General features: G+C 39.2%; 1 pseudogene; it reads right to left on the reverse strand.

The window, feature by feature from the left end:
- Positions 1-3,455: 3,455 nt before the first annotated feature.
- On the reverse strand, positions 3,456-4,834 carry LOC149109561 (uncharacterized; annotated as a pseudogene).
- Between the last annotated feature and the right edge of the window lie 6,231 nt (positions 4,835-11,065).

Consider the following 11,065-nt stretch of genomic DNA (forward strand, 5'->3'; position numbering starts at 1 on the left):
CAGTTTGCGATCTAGAGCGTTCTTTAATCAAAGTGGCAATGAGCCACTCAACTTGGAAAATGAATCGTCTGTAAACAGTGAAAATGTTGATGCCACTGACTTGAGGTCTTAATGCGTAGGTTAAGTTAAAGTTAAAGCCCACTGGCAATACCAAACGGTAAGAGAATACACGAGGAGATGTGACACCGTTGGAAACATGCATGAAGTTATTGGTGATCCTCGTCCGAGACAATTACACGGCTTCTTTTCCGATCAGCAAAGCAAGTATAACTGGATTCACATTTTCATTCCTATTTTTTTCGTTCTCGGGCGATATCAGTGATTTTTTTTTCTTTCTTTGTTAACTTTTAATAATAATAATCATAATCATAATCATAGTAATCATAATAATCATAATCATGATAATAATATCATGGGTGACAAATTACTCCTTAATTTTGGCGCGAAATTTTAGCGCTAATTCATAATTTCACATTTGAAATTACAAAATTGCCATGGCAACATCTCTTGTATCTCGACCAGTGCCAAGATGGCGTCGAGATTTTAGACGGTGACCATTGAAGAAGTTACGGAATTAACAGAAGCGGCAGAGAACTTAAATATGCGAAAGAGCACAATTAACTGGGTGAGGGTTTTTGAGAAGTGGTATGACGAAAATAGCCTTGAGAAAAACCTAGAGATGATTCTTCCTGAGCAGCTGGATAAAGTACTCGAGCGGTTTGAAGCCTCCGTGTGTAAACAGGACGCAACTGATTAGGAACCTGGGTCCCTAAAAGTGATGCAAGCAGCCCTTGACCGCCATTTGAAAGAAAAAAGTTGTTCTTTTTCGACTATAAGGGACAGATAATTTTTCAATTCCCGAAAAGTTCTTGAGGGAAAGGCGCGTAAGCTAAGAAATGAAGGTAAACAAAAATTAAAAAATAAGTCAAGAAGTCTAACCAGAGAGGAAGAAGAAGCTTTGTGGGAAAGCGGGCAGCTTGGAAATTCATCTCCACGATCACTCTTGAATACAATGTGGTGGCTGCTCTCACAGCATTTCGGCCTGCGTGGCTGCCAAGAGCATTACACAATGAATGTGGAGGATTTCACGCTCAATAAAGACGACAACGGTTACGAGTTTGTAACCTTCGCAGAAAGCCCGACAAAAACACGGCAAGGAGGTTTACGAGTTCAGACGAGGTCTGTACTACCCAAAATGTTCGCAACCGGTGAATCACGATGTCCTGTGGCTCTTTTCAAGAGTTACCTGTCCAAGAGGCCTGAAGATTTAAAATTATCTGGTCCGTTCTACTTAGCGTGCATTGACAACCCCACCACAACAGACGTATGGTACAAGAAGAACCGAATGGGTAAAAATACCATCAGTAAACTTATGAAATGCGTGAAAGAAAACTCACTGCTACAAGATATGTGTCCTGAGAAAAGATTATCCAACCACTCAGTTCAGAAAAGGGTGGTCAGAAAGCTGAAGGCCAAGGGAGTTCCAAAATCCGAAATAATAACAATAACTGGCCATGGACAAGAACAAAGAGTTGAAGCCGACGACTCCGAGAACGAAGGCGAGCAGCGACAGCTGTCTAACATCATTGATGGCAAAGAAATCCACTTTAACCAGACAACAAGTCGAGTTCCCCTTCAGCCGCTAATTCAGTCCACTGCAGCGGTGAGTAGTGGCCACGTCTACAATTTCCACAACTTCATGCACAACAAGCGGTGATGTATAATTTGTCCGCAACCATGCTCCTTGCCAGCTCTGAAGGTTTTTCAACTTTGCGCATTTTCGCTTGACTTTCATTTAGGCAAGTTTTCTTAGACCATAAAGTAAATTTTTAGTGATAATTTCACCTCAAAACAAACTGTCAAAATTTTCTATGGCCTCGTGCAAAATTTTAGTTTCAGCGCATTTCAAAGGCCGCCGTTGTCATTTCATTCATCAGTTCACGACGAATAAGAGCCAATCATTTAAGACAGATTTTACAGTTGCCTTAATTTTGAAACATTATGAACAAGCACGAAGAATTCGAAAGGTATTGTTTGTGAAGAAACTCAGAAAATTACGAACTTTAGCAATGATGTATGCTTTAAACTAAAACTATATTCTTCTTAATGTTCTCGGTTTTCGATAGAATAAGCCAGTAAAAGAACTTACGGTTGTGAGCGTAATTTGCCGCCCAGGATATTAAGTGGTAATCAAATGGTTTTCTCGTGAAACTAGGAAATAATTTCACGCGCGTTTCGTCAAAATTCTGATAATTTCCCGAGCCTTAATTTCACGCGCGTTTTGTCAAAATTCTGATAATTTCCCGTGCCTTTAGGCTCGGGAAATTATCAGAATTTTGACAAAACGCGCGTGAAATTATTTTATAATTTCATGAGAAAACCATTTTATTACACATAGTAATAAAATAAATCTCGCTAAATTCAGTTTTGCCCAGGAAATTTTTATACAAAAGTGATGAACCATGTCATTTAATCGAATTGGACTTTCCGCTGTGTAAAGCTCGGGGAAAGGCTGATTTGCTGAAAATCAAACCGAAACCCAAGCTAAGGGCGAGGAAAACAGCTTTGAATTGCAACACCTTGTCGCGTGCACTCAATACAAATATTTCGAAAAATCATTCTAATTTATCACCGCTAGAACTAAGCTACCATTTATGCTATGTGTTGGATATCCAGAGAGAAGACAGAGGAAGTTAACTGGGCGTGGTTACCGCAAATGCTTTAGATGCTTTTTTTTCGTATATTCAGTCGACGTCATGTTAATCTTATTGTAAGTTTTCCATTTTGTTCATGGAAGGCATGGGATAAAATGATTATCAATGTTTATGTCGTGGAGCACTTTTAATATTCCACTCCTCGTTTGATTTGTCTTTTAATAAACACTGTTCTAATAGATCATGTATCTACTGATAAATCGCTTCGCTCGTGAGTTATTCCATGGTCATCTCACTCTAAACCATTGCATAACTATTATACACTATGTGGGCTTGAAGAACTCCAACAAATCCTTGAATTTCAAATGGGGAGGTCCGATAAAGTATGTAAATGTAAACTAACAAAATAAAGCACCAGTCCATCCCATATGGTGTTTAAAATGACTCGGTAAGACATTGCCTGGATTCTTAACCGAATAATGAACCTAATCTCTACTTATGGCTTATGAAATCTTTACATTTACTGACTCCTCGTAATGCATGCAACCTAACAAGACTTAACTAATTACACTGTATAAACATCAAAACATCAAAACATCAAGTTTCCGTACTGTTTGCCATTTACGTACTTTTAATTTGGCCGTAAAAACAATCGTTTTGTATGAAAACAAATTTGTCGAAATTTTCGCTACCAAACAATATGTGCACCATCATATTATAATAATTAACATGAAACATTTGCTTGCGGATAAGATTGTTCTGTTTTTCGCTGACAATCTAATGTTAAATTATCTTGTTGCATTACGGGTTGCGTGACAATATCCGGGCATGTGCCGAGAGGTCATGGGGCTAAATCAAAGGATATCCCATCAACGGGCATACGTTAATATTGCACAGTCAATTGCTGGCCTCTCATTCAATTCTTTGACTCACTAGGGAAGGAATGTTTTTCCCCTGCCATTCCTTCCCTATCTTGTCCTCTCAGCAAGGCTCTAAGTTGTTGTTTTGCAGTTTCGTTTTTGAGTGCCCTCACTTTAACTGAGCCAGAAAAATATCTAATTTTGTTCCCTGTCAATTGATCATGATCTCAAAACATGATTTTATTAAAGCGGCTATGGGACTTTGTTCACAGCCATTTAATTCCAACATCGGTTTGTTCTGATATTGTGTCGTGGCGCAGCAAACAAGCTTCAGGATATGCAGCACTGATTTATGTGTAGATGGGGGGAAGGGGAAAACATAATGTCTAGTCTAGATTAACGGATTGAATTTCAGGCTCTGTGTTTGCATTGGTTGCGCGTTCAGTTCCAAGTTTCGTTTTCTGCAGAACACGTTTATTGTTCTTTTTACTTCCTCTTTGATGTCTGTTTTAAGGTAGAATATTTCCGTGGCCTCGCACAACTTCAAAACATTTTTACACATTGAATAATAAACTTTCAATGAATAATAGACAATAAAGAAGAAGGCAACGAAAAGAATCATTTTTAATGCCGTGGAACTGCGCTTATTTTTGACCTTTGTATTGGATCTTTCTTTCGATTTGCTCTTGGGCTGTAATTTTTGTCTTCTAGCAATGATGCTTACGCGAACAGCAGCAACAAAAATAAGTAGACATGGAAGTGCTTCAAAGATGACCAACAGTATAGGCAGAATAAACATTAATGTTTTCCGTTTATGAACGTCATAGAGTGGAATGAAAACAACTCCGCACAAAACAGCTGGAACAAGCCAAGACAGTGTTATCGACATCACCACAACCCTCTCAGACACTTTGCTTCTGTGATAAATGGGCGACGTAATCGCGAGTTAACGGTCGACTGTCATGGCACACAGATTACAAACTGACGAGTAAATGAAGATCCAACGAAATGATTTCATGAGGCTGGTGTGACAGGAAAACCAACGCTCACAGAAAAACAGAGGCGGATACATACTTAACCCCACAAGAAAATCAGCTACAGCAAGAGATATGATGAACCAGCTGAGCTTGCTTGAGCGCAGACGTTTTCTTGAGACAATGAAGATTACTATGAAGCAGTTGCCAAACAACGTTGTTATTGTCAAAATCCAAGCAAATATCTGGAACAAAAAGGGAGACATCTTTTTTACGTATCACGGAGCTTGTTTGCCGCGAAAGCTACAGCTAGAGGTCTTCCCGGATATCAAACAAATACGCAAAATAAGAACAGTTGAAGCTTAATCAAGCAGTTTCATTTTCGTGGTTTCGAAACCTCCTTTTATGGCAGTGTTAGATATTTTATGGCCACATTTGGATTAGCAGAGCAATAGATTTGAATCTATTTAAATAATAACATGAAGTTGCATTTTTTACATTCACAACAACGATTTATGCTAACTTCCACCAGCAACATTGATGATAGAGCGTTTGACTCATATGACCAAATATGGATTTACTTGTTCGCCATCTGGAGCCCTTCCCTAATCTTACTTCTAACAAAGAGCTATTTTGAAAAGAAACGTCTTTCGTTTCCGACATGATCGGTTTGTTTGGAAATCCGGGGAGACCTGGCTTTAGAATACACTGCACGAGAAGCTGATGGGCACCATGACTCATTATTACATTAATTGTCACAGGGTTGTTTTTGCAATGTGGTAACTTTATTAAATTCTATGCCTGGGATAATGCATAGACGAATCGCATAAAGCGATCGTTGGTAACGTCATTGTTTACATTTTTCGTCATTAACATACGACGTTGCACCGAGAAGGCATCATGCTGGATATGAATTGACTCCAAACATTGAAAGAGCTTTGGCTCTCTTAATGCACTATTCAAAGAGAAACTGGATTTCAAAAACCACAAAATGTTTGGGTGGTAAAAGTGTTAGTGTGGTAGTCATCCATACCTGGTAAATTTTGAGATTTTACACCTGCTTCGCACAAAAGGCATCTAGGGTATCAGATCAGATTCCTTGGGACAGTGAATGGTGCTAACCCTTTCAATTTTCAGAACTGATAATTTTTGTAGCTTGCTCAGAAACTGAAACGCTCATGCTAATAAGGGAAATATTGTAAACAAAGATTTCTCGATATGGAAACTAAGCAATGCAAGTGTCGTTAGGTTTAAAACTAGTAATAGTTCTCAGTAAAGCTGCCTCCGTTTTCTTCTTTTTACTTTGTGAACTTTAGTTTTTGCTCCGAGGCGCGCAGGGTTGAGTGAGTAAGTAAGTAAGTAAGTAAAGATTTAAAGAGGGTAGCACTAATCGTCCGATTAGTGTAAATATCGTCCGATATTTAAAGAGGGTAGCACTAATCGCACTAATCACACTAATCGTATCGTTTGCGTAATCGATATGACTTCCCGTCATATCGATTACGCAAACGGGATTCCTTCATCAGCTGACACGAAAGAGTGGTTCAGAAGGACAGAAAAGAAGATATTGTAGAGTGTTGGAGCCAGCACACAACCTTGTTTCACGCCTCTGTTGGGGCCGAATGCCTCAGACATGCTTCCATCATATCATATAAACAATATCACCCATAATGCTATAACTTAGGTAATTTATCATGTATTTGATTAAAAAAATCAACTAACTGAACTAAACCAACACATGCTATTTAAGGTGGCTGGTACCAGTTTTCTCGCGCTGGGAGTAGATCATCATAGTGCATCACGCGTGAGTAACACGCACGATAGAGGCATGAGATTTAAAACCCGAAAGACCAAAACAAATATGACAGCGCGCGGCTTTTTCCGCGCAAGGTCACTTTTGTATTGTTGGAGACGAAATTCGCATATAAAGGAGGCTTTACCTGCTAGAACAACTTAAGTCAACTCTGTTTTTTTAAGAAAAATTGTTTCGGGAATTCAATGTTTCCCAAATTTCAAAGGCAACTCGATCGATCGTGACAGCCACCGGGAGCGTATAAAGGACTCGCAAAACATAGCAAATCTACCCAGAATTTGTGTAAAAATCCTACAGAGTAAGCCCAGGAGGTTGTCTTAAACGACAACTACAACTGTAAATGATGTTTCAGCTGCAAACAGAACAAAACGCCTGTTCGGAGCCCGCTCGCCCGCGCGGGCACACGAAGCAGTCAGCGGTAGTCAAAACGGCTCATGAGCAACTGCTGATCCTATAAAGTCTGGATTTTTGAATCGTGACTACGCCCGTGGGAATAACGGAACTCGCGAAGGCTTTTACATGAAAACAAGCCCGGTGACCCCTTTTTATTATATTGTTTTAATATAATATTATCATTGAGAAGAAACGTCAGAAAAAAAATTAAAAAATCCTACGGAAGGAAATTTGCACCTTGTACAAATTGTCGTTTTTCCAAGTTTACAAGAAATCGGCTCCGTAAAATTATTTTAAAATTGTTGTACATTTTCATTTTCAGTTGCCAAAAGTTATTGATTAAAAAAAACTCGGAGTCAACGGGTTACTTTTTGAGTTATTAGTGACATAAGCGAAAAATCAGGTCTGAGAAGTCCTTTTAAAATGTTGCCATGGTAACTGCTGAAGACAAAATAACAGCTGTTTTAGGTCAAGTACAAATTATATAATCCAAACCTACAAAAATATTACAGTGGCCCCGGTCTGTCTTTTTGCTCTATTCTTACAAAGTTATGAGCCGTCAAAAACCTGAAAACTGGTCCGAGCCACCTTAAGGTTACCGTATACCTTCAGGGGTGTCTCACGTCCAAGCGATGTAGCGCGTCCGGTTTAAGCTGTAGATACCTAAACTCCTATATCAAATTAAAGCTTATAGAGCTGGCTATCAAACCATACCAAAAATTTTGAAATAAAATGAAGTGCCGATTTTTTCACGGCCACTAAATGCGAGCGTCCTAATCACCTTTTGGAAGCTACAAGTCAAAGCGAATTTTGTTTTTCGCCAATTTATTTTTTTCCTCGGTTTCAGGACAAAAAGCGCTAAAAAAGCGTGTCTGCGTTTTGCCATATTAAAAAGTAAAAAGTTACAGAACATTTTCAAAATAGGATTAAAAAAATGTGAAGTGATCGTACAAAAATTGCTCTCGGAGAAAAAATATTTCGAAATAAACAATTCGCAGACGCGTTTTTGGTTTTTATATGTTAATCTAGCTACTGTTCAAATGTGAGGGCAATCAAACAAATCCCCTTTGAGTTGTAACTCTTTAAAGTGTCTGCTTCAAGCGAAAAAATTTATTCGAGAAAACAGCGCTAAGAAAAATCTCTTGCTTCGCAAACAAACTCCGCCCACAAACGCCTTCAACTGGGTTCTCAGATCACTGAGCCAATCAGCGCTTGGAAAGTTTACTACCATTAACTCGCGGTGAAATTTACGCGTGAATCTCGAAAAAACCCTTGTGTTTCGCAATGCGCTCAAGGCGGAGAGATAATTTTTCTGTAGCTCGGTTTTTCTTGAAGCTGGTCTGGCAAAATGGGGAAGACGAAAAAGGATACGAACGCTAGAGTGGCTGGGCGACGAGAACAAACTGAACAAAAGAAAGCGTGGCGGAGCAAATGTGCATGGATAATATTCCAATGGATCTCAATGAGTTGGGCGATTCATCGGTATCGGACTCAACAAAAGAGTCAATGTACACGTCGCTGTTATAGCTGTCGAGTTCCCAAACTTTTACAGAATCTTTCTCTACTCTCGACTCGATCTTTTTGCCCGCTTGATACGATAGCTACAGCTTCATCCGCGAGGCCAACTTTCGCTTCTTCACTCATTGATGTGTTTTCATTCGTTCTTCGCTTTTTCGAACTGGTAAACAGAGTTTTCCGTGGTCCATGTTTACTTATAACTTAATAGAATTACATCTAATACGAAAAATGCTTGGATCTGAGTAGCCAGCCAATTCGTGGTATCCATATATTCCCGCGAAAGTAGTCTCGGTTGATTGCGTACACGTTATATGGCTGTCAATCAAGAGGGAACTTTTACTTCCGGCCGTAACGTAAAACCTCCATTTCTCCGCCAATATTGAGTTTTTTTCAATTTTGTTTTCAGAAATTAGAGATTACTCTTCGACCATTACTTTGAACCAAAAATCCAAATTTGAAGAAAATTGCCGATCTGAAGGTATACTGTAACCTTAACTCATTCTATTCCAAACAGTTTCAAAAGACACATTTAAGGACGTTCAGGCGAAAATTTTCCAGTCGATAGATTTTTTTTTTATTTCTACTGCGGTCAGATAGTGAGTTATTTGTGTCAGAAAAATTGAGGGTCACCGACTTCGTTTCAGAGATAAAGTGTGTGAAAAACTACTGTGATTTTGAAAACAAATAATTGGCGCACGTAAATTGGCATTGTCTACAGGGGTTTATAGTTAGAAATATCGAAGGTGAATCAACGTAGGGAAACGATCTTAGTCATATTTTGTAGAAGCTAAAGCTGGTCTGTTCGTAAATAATTCCTAGTGTTGCCATCCTTTATATAGGACTTAACCCTGGAAGAAGCATTTGAAACCGCCGAATAGCTAAACGAAGGGCTAAACAGAACGGAACTAGATAGTGCATTTTGCAAAAATTTCAAACTTTTAATCGATAGATTTTCTTCATTTTTTTTGCTGATCGTAGAAAATCGGTAGGGTAAATGATCCATCAAAAGCAAAATAGCGGTCACCGAACGTTCAAGATCGTTAAATCCAGGCAAAGCTATAGCTATAGGGCCATCTGCCCTATCATTGTTCACTTTATTACCCTAGGGCGCGCTGGATGGATGCGTAGCGTGTGAATTTGCGTGCGCAGTAAGGATGCACGCGCAGAAACAATTAGCGCGAACCTCCTTAAGGTATCAGTATACACCAAATGACCATCATTCGTTGCCGCCGCCTTACGGTCGGACGTTTGACGCAGACCCCGGTGAAGCATATATTTTCTGAAAGCTTAAGAATTGTAGATTACGAAAGTTTATAATCCATCAAATATTTTGGCCCGCGCGCGATTGGTCTAAACTCGTAACGTGACTGAATATGCCAGCTAAAACTGGGGAACAGTTCGAGTGATATTCCCCAAGTAATGCTTAGAATCTGATACTAAACGTCTTCCTCGTCCAGTGCAAATAGCTTCTCCTGCTCGAAGCAGGAATCTTTGTCGCTAGCAAGCTAACGCATTAGCCCGAATGTTTTTGAAACCTTTTTCCCCTAGCTTTTTCCGCCGTGGCGCTTTCTTCGCACTTGCAAATGGACACGAACTTCTGCCTTTCTTCGCCGACATATTTCAGCTTAAATTTAACAATCTACAAACGGACAACGTTCAGAGCAGCTCTTCGTTTACCAAACACAAACGTCTGACAATCGTTCAACGCGGCAATGTGCCACGTAACTTTTTTGATCCAAGTTTACATCTTGTGACAACTTGTTGACATTTACCAATTAGAGGTACTAAATGTAAAGAAACGTTTTTCGTTTATATCTTTGCTTAGAACCAATCTTTTTCCGTTGAATGTTCTGGAATGAAAGATCGCAATAAGATATATATTAGTCCACTTCTGGCCCTCTCTCTCTCTGTCACGCAACTTAAAGGAGAGAGGGTCCAGGGACAATTGTCTGCGCATGCTCGTAATTTTAGCTAGTTTCCTAGATAATCGTTACTGCGCATGTACAACGAGATAAGACGAAAACGAAAACAGAAGGGAAGCGGTGGCGGACGTCGGCAAAAAGAAAATAATATTTTCCGAATTCGATCGTGTTTGTTCTATGTTTGGTTAGTTGTACTGAACAATTTCCTCATCTTCAAAAGAAGCAAATGCTGGGAGCGTCACGCAAATTCTTGAAAAGCAAAGGGGTTATGATTAATTCAGAAACACTGGATACGAGAGAGAGGGGAGTGAGAAAAGGCTAAATCTTGGGTAATTACGATAACCAACCACCAATATAATACTTTTGCATTTGTTCCGATTTCTATGATTTATGGGCCTTTTTTAATTTACTTATTTATTTTTTTTTAAACAGGTTAAATGTTCGATCCTCTATAATTAAAGCAAAGTCTCCTGCCACAACAAAAATTTGTTTTAAATAGGAATAACTGTATACTACAGTGCTAGAACTGACCCTTACTGATTAAAGAAAAATCATAATTTCAGTTAGTGTTTAAAAAAACACCGGTTCGGAACAAGAAAAATTTCCATTAGGCTCAGTCAAATCCGAGTGCGAATGGATGGTCGAAAAGGACAAGTTTGGTCCTTCGCAACGGGCTACCTAAAACAATGAAGGGTTTTAGGACGTCTGGTGTTTGTTTATTCAATAATGAGAAATAAATTGTTGTCTATGTTAGATCATTCACCGCGACCTTGCCGCTCGAAACGTCTTGGTTGGGGAACAGGAGATTTGCAAAGTAACCGACTTTGGAATGGCCAGAGACGTGAACCAGGATAACATCTACGAAACGAAAACAAAGGTTCCTGCCTCATGCAGCCTTTGCACATATGAATTTTTGAAACGTTTTGTGTCT

The sequence above is a fragment of the Orbicella faveolata genome, unplaced genomic scaffold, assembly GCF_042242905.1.
Source record: "Orbicella faveolata isolate gen_17 unplaced genomic scaffold, um_ofav_v1 contig_25, whole genome shotgun sequence".
Lineage (NCBI taxonomy): Eukaryota > Metazoa > Cnidaria > Anthozoa > Scleractinia > Merulinidae > Orbicella > Orbicella faveolata.